Consider the following 17,134-nt stretch of genomic DNA (forward strand, 5'->3'; position numbering starts at 1 on the left):
TGCTGTTCACTTCTGGGTTCTGCAGGCACCAAGGCGGCAGAGGCCCGCTGGGGCCCCGCGTGGGCCCGCCTGGCTCCCTAGAGCGGCCACAATGCCTGCCACAGCTGGGGAGGGGCCGATGAGAGTCCACGCACAGGTGCACACCTGCGCATCCCCTGAGCCTGCCTGGCTGCTTTCTCCCTTGCCGCCGCTGTCGCCGCTGCCACTTGGGGCACCACCCTGGCGGGCGGACAGTGCAGCGAGCACTGGGCGTCTGTCAAGTGGTTGAGTCACTTTCCCCCTCTCCGCCAGTGTCTGCCCCTCCCCTGGGGGCCTGCTAGTTTCTCCTGCTCCCAGGAGCCTGCACTGAGGGTTCCCTGGCAGCTCCTCATTCCCCTGTCCCCTGCATCCTGTCTCTTGTTAACAGAAAAAAGTGCTCTCATTTTGAGATGTCAGTGGTCCGATGCAGCCAGCTGTGAGAGCTGCCGTCCCTTTCCCTGCTCCACGTGTTTTCTCTTCTAGGGTGGCCCCGCCCTAAGCTGCTAACCACCGAGGGAGACATCTGCCCACTTAAAACTTCTTTCCCAGGTAAGGAGCACCTATGAGTCTAATCACCAGGCTCTGACAAATGGGTATAGAGGTCTAGAAAAAGGTGAGCTTAGACTGTAAGGAAGAGCAAAGCTCCAGCAGACTCAGGAGAGACAGTGAAAATAGAGATGAAGGAGATTAGAGAGGTCTGAGATGAGAGAGATACTCCGAATGAGAAATATTTAGAGTAGAACCAGTAAGTAAGAGGCAGAGAAGGCATATTATGAGACAGGGAGAGAGAGGAGAGAGGGGCGAGAGGCAGAAGAGAGAAAAAACAGGAGGGATCTTAGACAAGAAAGACATTTGACTAGAAACTTGGCCAGAGTGGTAGGAGAGAAAGAAAAGACAGGATCTAGACAGAAAACCTGGGCAACAGAAGACCGAGCCTCAGCTAAAAAGGCTCAGCTGTGTCAGACTCAAGTTATATATTTGAGATACACCCTTCGAGGTGGAAAACAGTGGCTAAAAGAAGCCAGAAAAAAAGCTGTAACTACACCAAGGCAAGTAAAAAAAATCTTGCGTACCGCTGGTTTCTGCAGGCTCTGGATACCTGGGTTGGTGACTTTAACTGCCCATTGTACCCCCTAACCAAAGAAGGGGAAGTGTTTGTGTGGACCCCAGATCACCAGAAAGCCTTTAGAGAAATGAAAAAGGTCCCTACTGATGGCCAGCTTTTGCCTGACCTAACCAAGCCTTTCACTCTTTGTGTGAAAGAGAGATCAGGGGTCGCCAGAGGAGTCCTTACTCGGACTTTAGGACTTTGAAAAAGGCCAGTGGCTTACCTATCCAAGAAGTTAGACCCTGTTGCCAGCAGGTGGTTTTCTTGCCTAAAAGCTATTGCTGCCATAGCTCTGCTTGTCAAGGATGCTGATAAGCTCACTCTGGGACAGCAAATAACTGTAGTGGCACCCCACACTCTTGAGAGCATTATCCGAAAGCCCCCTGACTGATGGATAATGACCAACGCTCCTGCGACACATTATCAGAGCTTTTTGTTGACTGAACGAGTGACCTTCGCTCCCCCACTATCCTCAGCAACCCTACTGTATGAGACTTCACCTACTCATCACTGCGCTGACATTCTGACAGAAGAAACTGGTACTCGAAATGATCTAAAGGATCAGATCAGCCTTGGCCTGAGGGTTCGAGCTGGTACACGGATGGCAGTAGCCTCGCAGTTAAAGGTAAGCAGAAGGCGGGGACAGCAGTACAGTGGTGGCCAGAAAGCAAGTGATCCAGGCCAGCACCCTCCCTGAAGGGACGTCGGCCCAGAAAGCTGAACTTGTGACTTTGATATAAGCTCTAAAAATGGCAAAAGAAAAGTCTACACTGACAGCAGATAATGCTTTTGCCACTGTATGGAGCAATATACAGACAAAGAGGGTTGTTGACATCTGCAGAGAAAGATCTAAGATGCTGTGGCTAAAGGAAATCAGATGGCAAATCTAACTGCCAAACAGGCGGCCCAAGGAGCAATGATCCTGGCAGTCAAGGAGCCTAAAGATTATTATGATGCCAGAGAGACCGGCTTTAGATACACCCCTGAGCACTATCAAGTTATGGACAGTATTTGACCCGCCTGGGGACCAAGAAATTCAAAGGTGTGGTTAGGTCCTTTGACTACTATGTTACAGGACTCTCTGACTTGGCAGAAGAAATAGCCAAAAGCTGCAAGGCCTGTGCTATGACGAGGTAGAATTTACAGAAATTAAGCCAGCTAGATATGGCAACAAGTACTTATTAGTGTTCATAGACACCTTTCCAAGGTGGATAGAAGCTTTCCTACCAGGACTGAGACGGCCAATGTGATAGCCAAGAAGATCCTAGAAGAAATCTTCCCGAGGTTTGGGATACCCAAGGTAATCAGGTCCAATAATGGACCTGCCTTTGTTGCCCAGGTAAATCAGGGACTGGCCAAGATATTAGAGATTGGTTAGAAGTTACATTGTGCATACAGGCTCCAAAGCTCAGGACAGGTAGAAAAGATGAATAGAATTCTAAAAGAGACTGGTGCAGACTCGGTACTCCTTCCCCTTGTCCTATTTAGAACTAGAAATACTCCCTCTTACTCTTTTTAAGATCCTTTATGGGGCTCCCATGTCCATCACTGTCATAAATGATGTGTTTAAACCTACATGTTGTTATAATAATAATCTGTATGCTAAGTTAAAAGGCTTGCAGGTGGTACAGAAAGAAGGCTGGTCACAATTGGCTACAGCGAACGATCCGGGTACCCCAAAAGACATCTCACCAGTTTCAGCCAGAGATCTGATCCACGTACACCTACATCATGCCCAGACCCTCAGCCTCACTAGAAGGGTCCCTGCCTAGTTCTGTTTACTATCCCTTCTTATTCTGTTGATTTCTATTCTCCACATAGAGATATAGACTTCTAAAATTCTAAGATTAGAATTACTTAGTAGAAGAGGGGAATGAAAGGAAATAAAGCTTGAGACCTGTGATTCATGCAATGTATGTCAAATAGCCCAAAGAGTTGTTTGTGAGCTTTGAAACCTGGGGCTGAGAACATAGCAGGACAGGCCAGGACATGCCCAGGCAGGACTCTTACATGTCTGGACTGGCCCGGTACCTCCCTATCTCCCACCCTTCTGACCTAAGTTAAATATTTGTTAACAGGCTGCAGATGTTTAAATGACCAGTCATGTGAAACCGCACCAATTCCTCCCCCAGCCCCACTCCTTTTCTATAAAACCCCCTAGCTTCCAAGCCTCGTGGTCGAATCCACTGTCTCCTGTGTAAGATACTTATCGACCCGGAGCTCCACCATTAAACTACCTCATGTTGTTACATCAAGGTGTTGTGTTCTGTTCGTGATTCTTGGGTGCACGCCGAATCGGGAGTTGAGTGGGGGTTTCCCCACTAGGTTCTTTCAATAGTTCCACCAAAAAATGGGAAGGGTGCTGTTTTGTAAGCTTTGTTGTTTTTTACTAGTTGCATGATATGAAATATTATCTAGGTTACAGAGTACCGTAAGATCTACATACATGAAAGGGTTTCTCACTAGTGCTTGGCTTATTGTCAGAATTTTATACTATCCTCGTAGTCACTTGGGAAGAGGGATTGCTTGCTAATTAATTGATTTAGTAGGGCTCATCCCTTGTGGCCTGTCCATCCTCACGCAGGTGTGACCTGAGCACAAGGACAGCCGAGCCCAAGTCAGGTGGCAGCTTTAGTCTACAGTTTCTGTTCTTCCCAGGACTTCCCGAAACCGTGGTGACAAGCCCAGTAAACACTTCCTCTTTCAAACTGCTTTGTTCAGTTTTATCAAAGGAACAGAAAAGCTATCTTAGAACACATAATCTTGATTTTTCTGCTCGGTGGTATACCACAAGAGGCCAAGGCTGCAGCCGGGCCTTCCTCTTTCCCACCCGGTCCAGCAGACTCTTTTGCGGCATTGATAAGAGGGGTAAGCCCCGAAGTTTTAAGGTGGTGGCGACTGTAAACTTGATTCTGGAGTCCATGGCTTGGTGGGCACACGACGGACTGAGTTCCGACTCTCCCGTTGCTATGCTGGACGTCTGGGCATCTGAGACGCGATGCGGGCGACGATCCACCCAACCACCATTTGACCGACGGCATTTCCTACTCATTGTGAAGCTCGCCTTTGGGTTCCATTCGTCTCATTCGGCTTCTTGGGGTTTCGTTTTCATCTTTTCTCAAACCTACAAGTTAGAAGTAATCTCCAGCTCACAGCGAGAGGAAGTCCCCCGTCCTTCAGACTCCAGGTCACTACGAAGGTAGGAAAGCCGTCAGCGCGAGCCATTGGAGGGACTCAGGGCTGGCAGTCGTCATTGCGATTGGCTCAAGTAGACGGAAAACACTAGCTTTCCTTATTCATGCTGAGTTCTGATTGGGCGTGACATAAAATAGCTTTTCTACAGGCCAAACCTGGTGTTGCTAAGTGATAAGTCCCGCCTTCAAAGATCTTTGAGAACAGTTTTACGGGCTGTAAGGCAAATTGTGATTGGTCAGAGCGCTCACGGATGCTGTGGTAGTAAACACAGCCGGGGTCCTGGGATTGCGGATTGGTCAGATTTTCAGGACGTCACTCCTACCGTGGGCCCGCCCTCCTGATGATTGGCCATTGGAGGCCTGTGGGGGCGGTGACATGGGTACCTCACATCCGTTTACCGTAGGCCTCCGCAGGGTTCTCAAAGAACCGCGCGAACGGGCTGAAGGAGCCGGGAGCGAGGGGCGGGGCGGGCGGAAGTCACAGCCGGGGAAGCCAGTCTGGACCTTCCCGCCTCCTTCCTCAGGGTCGGTCCGAGCGGAGGAGGGCCAACCGCCTCCTCCTGCGAGGAGAAGGGGGGCGGAGCCCGGCTCAGGTGAGGCGACCCTATCAGCTAGAGTGACCTGGGCGCGCGCGCGCAGGGCGCGCTCACGTGCAGGCGGTTGTGCACCGGGAGCGCGCGGAGGCATCGGGGAGCGCGCAGCCGTTCCGGGGCCGTCTGTCCGCCCTGTCTTACTGCTGAGGGGTATTGTTACCCTTCGCCTCGGTGGGGCCAGGAGGGTGGTAGCTCAGTTCTTGTGCGCAGGCGTCCCCTGTGTCCCGACGCCTGGCTGTCGGCGCGGGGTGGGGCAGGGACTGGTGCCCTGCAGATCTGCTGCTGGACATGGAGCCTCTCGGGATGCTGTGGGGACCCGCGCTCGGGATCTGCATCCTGGCGGGATGAACCGAGGAGCGGCTGCCCTGCGGGATGGAGGCGAGTGGCTCGCTTGCTCCTGCCCTGGGTCCTCCTGAGCGATGAGGTTTCGTTTCATCAGAGCAAGGCCATAAGCTGTCTGGATTCGGGAGCCAGCGGCCGACAACAGGGGTGGAGTCAGCGTTTGGGAATGTCCCAACTTGTTAGACAAAAGTGTTTAGTAGGCATTTATTGAATGGCCACTTCTTCCAGGCTTCTTGCGAGGAGCTGTGGGGCGCGGTGGTAAGAGACAGCGGTCTCATCTTCCCCTGGAGGACCGACTGCTTTGCACATAAACAACAGTAGAAATAAGGGAGCGGATTAAGGGTTTCTGCTCTTTGTTTTGTTTTCCTAAAGTGCCACTTAGTATGGTCAGTCTGCGTCCGAGCATCGTGGCGAACACTGTAGGAACCACATTCTGCTTATTTTTATTTTTGGAGGAAAATTTTTGGGTCAAAGACTCAGCAAGGTCTTGATTACCTTAGTAGTGTCATCTGAGTCTAGGTAATTGAAATTAATAAAACTCGCAATTTTCAAGGACTGAAAGAAAAATATTTCCAAAATATGTTCTTGTACTGTTGAGTTGAATTTACATACATTTAAGTTTTTAGAGATTGAAGGGAATACTGTGCCTTACTCGTTCGTGATTTGTCTTTGTATGACATGTGTGCTTTATATGGTTTTAAAAAGTGGACCGGGCACTTCGTAAGTTTGCTAAAGATTTTTGCTTTCATTTGCTGAAAAGTCTCATGGTTGGCAATAAGCTAAAGGCTTACTGGGTAGGGGAAAGGAGATGGGCAAAAGAGAGTGTTAACAGAAAGAAAAGCTTGCAAGCTAAAGGAAGGCCACTTTAACCCTTCTGGAAATCTCAGCGAGCTTGGGAAGACAAGAGACAGAGCTGGCCTCTGCTGCAGCCTTGGTGACCCGCCAGGTAAGGTCAATAGATCGAGGGCTCATTCTGGGCTCTGGGGTTTTGCTAAGTAAATGGACTAGGACTTTGTGAGAAGTCTGTTTTCGGAAGTTTTTCTTTTTTCTTTTTTTTTTCCTTCCCTAAAAGTTGGATGAAAACAAAACTTTTTTTGTCTGCTGGGGTGCTGGCCGTTTTTATTCTAGGTAGTTAGTGTGTTTCCAGCAGAATTCTGCTGAATTGATGAGTAATGAGATTTTGGGGGAAAGCATTTTAAAGAAGGGGTCTTTTCCCCAATTTTAAGGGTCAGTGTGTTCAGAAGAGACGACTCTAGACTATCCAATTAGAATTAAATTTAATTAGAATTTTTTAAAAAAATTATTTGGACAGCAAAATTCACTTTTTAGTATTTAAAGTTCTTAACATTAGTTCTGTCCTATTAAAAATCCTGTGTTGAGTGAGCAGCAGACGGTGCGTCTGTGCTGACAGACTCCTGAGTCAGCCTCCAGTTTTCCTAAGGAAGGGGAAAAAAGAACCCAAAATACAGCTTCCATGTCAACTTGCAACTCAGCTGATTTCTCAGAATGTAAATTAGCTGTAAATGCATTTTCCTTGTGTTAATTGTGAGCATGTGCGCCGACTGCACCTGCCCTTTATTAACAGGGATGCTTTCTGCTGACTCCCTCAGTGTGGCAGGTGGGATGGGGTGCGCGCAGCACCACACTGTCTGGCTAAGGCGACCTTCTCCTATGCTTAAAGATCAGACACTTAGAATTCCTGCTCCTTACAGTTTCCTGGGCATGCATGCCTGGTGGGTTTTAGTTATCATTCTCGTGGCTAAAAAGTTTTTATTATGGCAACTGGAGAGATGGCTCAGTGGTTAAGAGCAGTACCTGGTAGCTCACACTTGTAACTCCAGTTCCAAGGGATCCCACACCCTCTTCTGGCCTCCCCATGCACATGGTGCATAGACAGATTTGCAGGCAGCTGAACGATCAAGCCAGCTCAGTCAGTCGGCGAGGCTGAAGCGGCTTTATCTTTTTCCCAGCCTGCTTTTATATCATTCTAGGTACATGCAGACACGTGGTCAGTTCTTAGATCAAAGACAAAGTAATCAAGCGAAGTAGTAAGCAAAGCCCCGTGGTCAGTGTTTCTGAAATTCTTATCTGAGCCTACTTCCTGGTCGGATACCAGTGAAAAATGCCAAATTCCTAGAAGTGGCACCAAAAGCTCTCAACAACTGAAGGAAATGTTTTCAAAAGCTTTTGTTACTGGCCCAAACAGACTAGGAATTATATTGGAGAACTGACTTGATTGTAACATAGAAGAGATGATAGGATCTTAGTATTAAAGTTTATTTTATCTGTAGATAACTTTCCTTTTGATCTCCTATCATACTTGAATCCATTATGGTTCTAGTAGTTCAATTCTAAAACTAAGTTTAAAAAATAATTTGTTTATATTTGTGATGGTTTGTATATTCTCAGACCAAGGAGTGGCACCATCTGGAGGTGTGGCCTGGTTGGAGTAGGTGTGTCACTGTGGGTGTGGGCTTAAGACTCTCATCCTAGTTGCCTGGAAGTCAGTCTTCCACTAGCAGCCTTTGGATGAAGACATAGAACTCTCAGCTCTGCCTTGTGCCATGCCTGCCTGGATGCTGACATGCTCCCACCTTGATAATAATGGACTGAACCTTTGAACCCATAAGACAGCCCCAATTAAATGTTGTTTTTTATAAGACTTGCCTTGGTCATGGTGTCTGTTCACAGCAGTAAAACCCTAACTAAGAAAGAAGTTGGTACTGGGAGTGGGGTATTGTTGTGATAGGCCTGACCATGCTTTTATTTGAAAGAATGTGGATTTGGGGACTTTGGATTTAGAAAGCAATAGAATGCTTTAAATGGGGCTTAATGAGTTATCCTAGTAGGAATATGGAAGATTTTGTTGCTGGGAGTAATTTGAACTGAGTTGACCTGGCCCAAGAGATTTCAAAGGAGAAGAATTTCAGAATGTGGCATAAAAACTGTTTTTGTGGTATTTTGGTGAAGAATGTGGCTACTTTTTGCCCTTGTCTGAAAAGTCTGCCTGAGGCTAAGGTGAAGAGACTCAGATTAATTTCATTGACAAAGGAAGTTTCAAAGAAGTCCAGCAGAGACTTTGTTCTCTGGGTTAAGTCTTATGAAGAGAAGTTTGAACAAACATAGCAAGCTTAGAAAGGAAAAAATATAAAATATATGGTTCAAGTATTAAAGGGGTACCAGGAAGTGAAATGGAGCAAAATCCTGTGTTCTAGGAGATAACAGATTAAGGGAGTGGGACTTTGGGGCAAGATCCTACCCAGCTAAATTTAGATCCAGGCATGGTGGTCACACCTTTAATCCCAGTAGACAGGCATGCTGATCTCTGTGTTCAAGGCCAATCTACAGAGTAAGACCCAGGACAGCCAAGCTTAGGCAGTGAAGGATTTGGAAAACAGAAAGCCAGTGACAATGTAATAGTACAAGTGGGTCATGTTCTGATTCCTGTAAGCCGCAGAATTCGGCAGCTTCAGCATGTGGCTCTGGCTGTAGAGTTAAGAATGGAAGGAACTACTGGTACAATTGATGCTGGTTAGCTGGAGCTAAGGAATTAGCAGTGATTAAGAAGAGACCAGCATTACTGAGGTGAAATCTTCCTGGAAGTGTTTTCTGGGAGCACAAAGAAGCTGTGTTCCAGAGATAGCCAAGGTTGTATCTCGTGCTGCAGCTGGACTTGATAATGTGTAAGAGTCACCCAGGTGGTACTGGTTTTGAAGGCATGATGGTGTCATGAAGAACAGCTGAGGCTTGGCGCTGTGAGAGGTCATGGAAGGCCATTGGAGAAGGTATAGCCTCAGCTGTAGTTGATGGCCCAGGACTGAAGGGGTCATGCAAAGGATTTGAGGCTTGGCACCATGAAGAGAGCCTACGAGAGGCTATTGGTGAAGCCTAGTTGGAGTGGAACATCCTAGTGTATTGGAGATGTCAGTACCATGGGATGATCACCAAGAACAACAGCCGTAGTGGAGTGGATCAACCTGAGCTTAGAGTGCTACAGAGGGCAGAGCTGGAAAAGTGATGCCAGCCCTTAGGAGGAGTCCAAAAGATCAAGTGGAATCCCAGACATTGAAATAAGCTGTAACATTGAAATTGCCTTGGAGACTCAAAGATGTTAAAGATGGCAGAGCCATGAGATACATGCTGAGGAAAGCTGCTAACAGGGAGTGGAACCAGCCCAGGAGAAAGCAGTTTGTTGCAGTCAACAAAGATGAAAAAGGAGTGGAGATCTGAAGACTGCTTTGACATCCATGGAGATGCAGAGTTTGGAGTTTGCCCAGCTGGTTTCCTGCCTTGCTTTGGGGATTACAGTTAATTAGTTGGATGAATCTCAGAAGAGACCTTGAACTTTGAACTTTTAACATTGCTGAGACTGCTATAGACTATGAGGACTTTGAAAACTGGACTAAATGCATTTTGCATTATGCTATGTTTAAGTGTGGCCCCCATAGACTCATGTTTTTGAACAAGTCTATGAGGGCCAGGGAGTGGAATGTGATGGTTTGTATATTCTTGGACCAGGGAGTGGCACCATCTGAACGTGTGGCCTGGTTGGAATAGGTGTGTCACTGTGGGTGTGGGTATAAGATCCTCACCCTAGTTGCCTGGACTTCAGTCTTCCACTAGCAGCCTTTGGATGAAGACGTAGAACTCCCAGCTCTGCCTTGTGCCATGCCTGCCTGGATGCTGCCATGCTCCCACCTTGATGATAATAGACTGAACCTCTGAACCTGTAAGCCAGCCCCAATTAAATGTTGTTTTTTATAAGACTTGCCTTGGTCATGGTGTCTGTTCACAGCAGTAAAACCCTAACTAAGACAATATTTTAAGTGCATTAATGTTTTGCCTGCATATATGTCTGTGTGAAGGTGTGGGGTCCCTTGAAACTGGAGTTACAGGCAGTCATGAGCTGCCATGCTGGGATTTGATCCTGGGTCCTCTGGAAGAGCAGTCAATGCTCTTTAACTGCTGAAACATCTCTCTAGCCCTGAAACTAATTTTATTACATTCTTTTGAAGATGGATGGCGTAAGTAAGCACATTATAGCTTAATTGATAAATTTATATTCAGGCTTACACCTTCAATTCCATCACTCTCTCTTTTTTTTTTTTTTTTTTTTTGAGTTTTTTTGAGACAGGGTTTCTTGTATAGCTCTGGCTGTCCTGGAACTCACTTTGTAGACCAGGCTGGCCTCGAACTCAGAAATCCACCTGCCTCTGCCTCCCGAGTGCTGGGATTAAAGGCATGTGCCACCACGACCGGCAAGCGAGACCCTGTCTCAAAACAAACAAAAATGACAGCTTTCTTTCCATCTTTTCTTGTGTTACACAAAATAATTGAGCTTATAACCACTGGCATTTTAGACTTAATAAAATGTGGTGCAATTCGAAGACCCATCCTCAGTTACCTCACTCCGATTGTAATGAGTGAGTTTTACAGATTTGCCTGTATGCTCCTGAGGAAGTTTGTTACTGAGAAGAACTGATTAGGAGTGAGGCTCTTCCTTATATAAATGGAAATTAACAAACTATTTGTTTTGCCAACTTTAATGAATGATTAAATGGTGGTGTGCCTTTTGGAAATTATACATGATAATCTGTTACTTTTTATATTCAGTAAGTGGGTTTACAAATCCTTTATAGTCAGCTTTTCAAATTAAAATGATTAGAGTGAATTGCTTCCTGTTTTGCCCCTGTATATGATATTGTTAACATGGTATAATTGATTTTTCAGTGCATCTTAATTATTCAGTCATAATTTTAAATTAGCTCAACATCATCTTTCTCTAAAATTGCAAGGCCTTTTGTTATACCGTTTTAGTTTCTACTACAAGGAGGTCAAGGAAGGATGACAAGGAGATGAAGCCTGCTGTTTCTTCCTCCCAAAAAGACTAAACACATACACACACACACACACACACACATAACACATCTACTTCGACATACATTGTATTCTTTATTGAATAGAAAGAAGGTCAAAAGCAGCCCAGCATGGTCAAATCCTGATCATTGTCAATTTTAAGTGGCTCATACTGCTTTAAAAGCAAACTCAGTATAAGAAATTACCTTTTTCTCTCCTATCTTTTCTACTGGTAAGAGACTATTACTAGAGATTTAGGGCAAAGGTCCTTTAGAAGTCCCAGTAGGCCAGTCCCAGCTGGCCCAACCTGCCAACCAAGCAGAGCCTTGTTGAAGGGTGGAAAAGCAGCTTTAATCAGTGCAACCACATCAGGGAGGGCAGCCAGGCTCAGTAATCTCAGATGTGTCTTGGATCAGCTGACAAGAACTTGAGATTTTGTAGGAAAGGGAAACAGGAAGAGACAAAAGTTTGCTCAGCTGACAGAGCAGGTCACCTTGGTCAGGCCAGTAGTCTGGCTGGCCATTGTCCTTGTTCTGATTCTTGGAAGTGGGTCTAGAACAGCGGCTGCCCCGTCAGCATGCACATCTGCTTCCCATAAGCTTTAGGAGAGAGCCTCTGTTCTAATCTCAGGGTGGTTTGTTCCCATTTGGGAGACCTTTTCCAGCTAGGTTTAGCATGGATAGGATTAGTTCCATTTCTCTGTCCTAAAGACAATTTTTTCCTCTCTGTCATATTATTCCTAGAATCCAAGGTAACTGCAGAACAGGAACCTAGGAGGACAAAAGTTAGAGAGGGACAGAATGGAACCACTTAAGCCTATTTGTCAGCTTTATAAATATCCTTGCCCCCAGTGCTTAGACATTATTTTCTTTGTCAGAAAATGTCACCCCAACCCCCATTCAGAAATAATATTCTAGCAAGGGGAAGTGATACACACCTTTAATCCCAGCACTTGGGAACTAGGCAGGCAGATCTCTGAGTTCAAGGCCAGCCCGGTCTACAGAGTGAGCGGGGCCTAAGGAGGGAAGAAGTTGTATCCCCCTGGAATTGGATATACAGGAGATTGATGGGCCACCATGTGGGTGCTGGGAATCAAGTCCAGGTCCTCTGGTAATCACTGAGCCAGTTCCTCAGCCCTACTTCTTCTTAGTAGTAGTTTAGACTTGTTTTTATTTTATATTGCTTATATGTATGTCTATGTACTACATTACATGTTTGAAGAGGGCAGGAAAGGGTGTTGGGCCCACTGGAACTTGAGAGTTAGACACTTTTGAGTCTGAGGCTGCTGGGAATGGAACCTTTATTCTTTCCTTTTTTTTTTTTTTGTTTTTTCGAGACAGGGTTTCTCTGTGTAGCCCTGGCTGTCCTAGAACTCACTCTGTAGACCAGGCTGGCCTCGAACTCAGAAATCTGCCTGCCTCTGCCTCCCAAGTGCTGGGATTAAAGTCATGCTCTGCCTCTTTTCAATCTCACACCTAGGTCACTTTTTGACGCTAAATATTGGTAACTTCAGGTAACGTTGGAAGGTAGCATACTCATATCTGTTTATATAAATTCATACCATTGTCCATGTTGTGAGAAACTGGAGGTCACCTTTGTGTTTTCCAGTTTTACCTGTTACACATACGCCTCCCACTTTGTCAAGCACCCAGTTATATGTCTCATTCTCACTACTCGCCTGTGACTTGACTATTAGCACTCTACTGTGTAAATCTGGGTTCCACAACATACTATCTTGAACATGTTAAACAGTGAAAAAATAATTTGGTGGTACTAGGCATATAGCTCTGTCTGTACAGTGCTTGCCATGCAAGTGTTGGACTTAGTCTCAACCCAAGAACTGACATTAAAACAAAAGCCAGTGTGACAGCACATGGCTGTCACCCAGCACTGGAGAGACGGAGACAGGAGTCACTGGCTAGCCAGCACTGGTGGCGCATGCCTTTAGTCCCAGCACCCTGAAGGCAGAGTAAGGCAGCTCTCTGAGTTTAGAGGCCAGCCTGTCAATAGAGTGAGTTCCAGGACAGCCAGGGCCACAGAGAAATCCCATCTCAAAACCCCACCTCTACTCCCTATTGCAAAAAAAAAAAAAAAAAAAAAAAAAAAAAAGCCTGTCTGCCCCAGTGAAACTTCCCTGGTTTTCTTCTCTAACAATGATTTGCACCTATATCTTTTCTATAAAAATGGAGGAAAGGTGCTCTTTAGTTCTTTTCCTGACAGGATTTTGCCCATCTCTACAGTAAATGTTAAGAATTCCTTGGTGTTGGCTTGGTTAATCTCAGCACTATGGAGGCAGACGCAGGCAGATCTCTTGAGATCGAGGCCAGCCAGGGTGCTACATAGAGAAACCCTATCTCAAAAAGCAAACTAAATTGCTTAGAATGTTAAGACGCATCCTGTACATAACTTGGCTGGCAGACAGCAGGAGGTCACTTGCCATGGCGGTAGATGATATTTGAATGTGGGTGTGCTCTTCTTTATGGATTAGGTAGGTTATTGAAAAGCTTGTATGCCACTATATAAATGAAATAGTTTTAAGTGTATCACTAGCTGGCTTGTTCTCTTAAGATATAGCAAATATTTTATTGGACTAAGTAGAACATTATTAAGGAAGTCAATCTGAAGAGAAAATGGCCAGTTTTTTTTAGTATGCACACTGATATCCTGAGCAGTGGTGTTAATGTGTTTTCTTCATTATACGTAGTTTAGACATTACTGAAAATCTGTTTTTTAGATAATAATTGTGCTGTACACCTACTGTGGGTTAGAGGTACCAAGCAATAGATTGTTTGCTATACCTCCAGCCATATAGACCCATAGCGGATCATTTTTAAAAGTCTATTTAGGAAACATTAGCCCCCGCCCCCTTACACACACCTTATTTGAAGGTTTTAGATAGGCCTCTTGGGGGTAAAACTCCTGCCTTCTCAGTGAGAGCTCACATACAACTTTTATTTTTTATTTGTACTTTTTTTTTAAATTTTTTTAAGATTTATTTATTTATTATATGTAAGTACACTGTAGCTGTCTTCAGACACTCCAGAAGAGGGCGCCAGATCTCATTACGGATGGTTGTGAGCCACCATGTGGTTGCTGGGATTTGAACTCTGGACCTTTGGAAGAGCAGTCGGGTGCTCTTACCCACTGAGCCATCTCACCAGCCCCTTATTTGTACTTTTTAAGATTTACTTTTATTCATATGTATGCGTATTCAGTCCTGCTAAGCTCAAAGAAGGCATGATTCCCCTGGAGCTGGAGGTTCAGGTGGCTGTGAGCTGCCCAGTGTGATGCGAGGAACAAGCTTCGGTCCTCTGTAAAAGCAACAAGCACTCTTAACCGCTGAGCTACCAGCCAGTCCCTTAAAGCTTTTAGACTGGACCTCAGATTCTCGTAGAGCTGCTTAATAGTTTTAAATAACAATGACCTTGATATCCAGTTGTCTTCTATTAGAATAGAGTAGCAAATTTTATATCTTACAAACTAAGGGGATTTTAAGAATACCTCTTTTATCCAAAAAGTTATGCTCATATGATTATCGAGTCAGTGTCTTGCTCTGTAGGCCAGGCTGGTCTGAAACTCACTTTTTCGTGTACTCTGGCTTCAAACTTGGTGTCCATCTGTCTCATCCTCCTGAGAGTTGCGATTACAGATGTGCTCCATTGCACCTGGCTTTAAAAAGAGTTTTTGAATTGATTTATATTTATCTGTATACTCATGTATTCCCTTTATGTCCATCTGTGTACCATGTGTGTTGCCTGGTTCCCAAGAAGGCTAGAGGAGGCACGAGGCTCCTGGAACTGGAATTACAAAGGGTTGCTACAAGCTGCTATGTGGGTACTAGGAATCACATTGGGGTCCTATGGAGGATCGAGCAGCTTGTGATTGATCTTTAACTGCTGAGCCATCTTTCTGGGAAATGTAATTTGAACCTCATCATAGCAAAGATCTAACATAAGCCAAGTACTGTAGTTTGGCTGTGGCTTAAATATGTTGCCTAGAGATTCGTATTTTGGAAGCTTGGTCCCCAGAGTTGTCATGTTAAGATGTTGAGCTCTCTGGCTTCCTATGATCTCTTCCTCTTGCTTTATTCTTACCGTTGTGATGCCATCTGTCATGAGGTGAGATAGCTGGCAGAGCGTTGACCAGAGGTGTTTTATACGTAAGTTTGTATATTTCATTCTAGTTATGAAAAAGGCACATTGATAGGCTAAGGTAAAAGGAGAAGTCATTGGCTCCTGAAATCAAGACGTTCTATGATGATACTAGCTTTAGTCATGATTGGGTCTTGGGGTTTTGATATCTTTAGGATGTATTCTTTGAACACTGCTTTTTCTTGCTTTGGTCTCATTCTCCAGTTGTTAAAAATGGCTACCTTCAATGATAGACTTAACCTGGGTACAAACAGCATCCTTGGTAGCATCAATTAAAAGTCCATAGAGCAGGCTTTAACTAGTGTGGCTTGGGTTGTTGTGTGCGGAGGGTATCAAGTTGGTCAGGCCGCTCTCCATCGCCTGTCAGAACCTTGGGCAGTATGACCTTTACAACTTGGATCACGAGTGGGTAGGAAAGGGCTGGGTGTAGCTCAATCGGTAGAGTACTTGCATAGCATCCACAGAGCCCCAGGTTTGAGTCCTGAAATCATGTACCTTAATCCCAGCATTCTGGAGGTAGAGGCAGGAGTGGCAGAAGTTTGAGGTCATTCTTGGGTGAGAAGATAGCTACATGAAACTGTCCAAAAAGGGGGGTGGGTAGTAGGTAGAAACCAGTTTCCTCCAAAGATATAGTAGACAGACAGACTGACTGACTAATTGACTGACTGACTGACCAAAAGAGCCTTTTAGAGATACTAGTTGAATGTTGATGTGGGACAAAATGTTAACATGTTTCCTACCATTTGGCATACTCACCTCAGAGATTTATTTCGGCTCAAAATGATCCTTGGGGTGTGACCGTCAGAGTCAGACGGTTGCTGGGGCTGAACTCACCTTGAAGTCAAGCTTACATGTCTGGAAGGATTCTATCAGCTGACCTTCTGGCCTGCCTGTATGTATGCCTGTAGGCCAGAAGAGGGCACCAGATCTCATTATAGATGATTATGAGCCACCATGTGGTTGCTGGGAATCAAACTTGAGTCCTCTGGAAGAGCAGTCGGTGCTCTTAACCACTGAGCCATCTCCAGCCCCTGAGGCTTTTTTTTTTTTTTTTTTTTTTTAAATATTCCAGCGCTCCGCTGTTAGAAAAGACCAAGGTTGAATCTGCCATAAAGTTGGACCTTGCTTGGCTGCTGTTGTTTTCTTCTATTTCTCGGTTCCAGCTTCTCCCAGTAGCATAAATCTCTTGCATGTGAGTCCCCGTGTGGTCTGCTGAGGGGGTTACAGACAAAGGCAGCATGAGGCAAAGCCTCCTTCATACTCATACGCTTTATGTATAGGTGCTTGCTTGTTTGTTTTTTGAGACAGGATCTTTCTGTAATTCTGGCTGCCCTGGAACTCACTATGTAGAGCAGGCTACCTCAAACTCAATAAAAGCCTCCTGCTTCTGCCTCCAGAGTGCTGGGACTAAAAGCATGCATATTATTATTGTGTATATGTTGTTTTTAATCCCATAGTTCCACTAGGCTTGTAGCTAGGAGATAAAATACCAGCAGTCCCTTGTTCTACCCTTTTTCCTCCAAAGTTCTGACTCCTCAGAGGCAGCTGTTTTCAGATGTTTGCGCTGTCTTCCCCCGTTGACTTCTGAACGTGATTTCAGTGATTTTGAGACAGGCCATCACATGGCATTCTTACAGGGAGGACCTTTATCACAGTGCTTCTCTCCCTACTTCCCATGCACATTTGGCACCCTCACTCTCCCAGGCTCAGATAAGTTATGACTACAAATACTGTCCACAGTTGAGCAGCATGGTGTGATGCACTGAGCAGCCGCCTTTCCCCCAGAATAGCCTCAATTTGAAAATACTTGTATTTTCTTTTCTTTTTTTTAAGTAAGGAGAATTGTTTTTATTATCTTGTAACGAGGAATAA

The 17,134-nt window shown here is 45.3% G+C and overlaps 1 protein-coding gene across 3 annotated transcripts in view; it reads left to right on the forward strand.

Moving 5' to 3' along the window:
• The window catches only part of Zbtb5 (zinc finger and BTB domain containing 5), a 24,776-nt gene continuing 7,642 nt past the window's right edge, over positions 1-17,134 (forward strand). The window contains exons 1-2 of one of the 3 annotated variants that reach the window (XM_029475869.2): positions 1-567; positions 1,603-1,751. The gene's annotated coding sequence lies outside the window, so the exon portion shown is untranslated. Of the gene's footprint in view, positions 568-1,602; positions 1,752-4,787; positions 4,914-4,934; positions 6,202-17,134 lie in introns of those variants that run through there. The other 2 variants (XM_021159762.3, XM_021159761.3) reach the window with 2 other exon arrangements.

Source organism: Mus caroli, unplaced genomic scaffold (assembly GCF_978045245.1).
Source record: "Mus caroli unplaced genomic scaffold, Mus_caroli_1 scaffold_6, whole genome shotgun sequence".
NCBI lineage: Eukaryota > Metazoa > Chordata > Mammalia > Rodentia > Muridae > Mus > Mus caroli.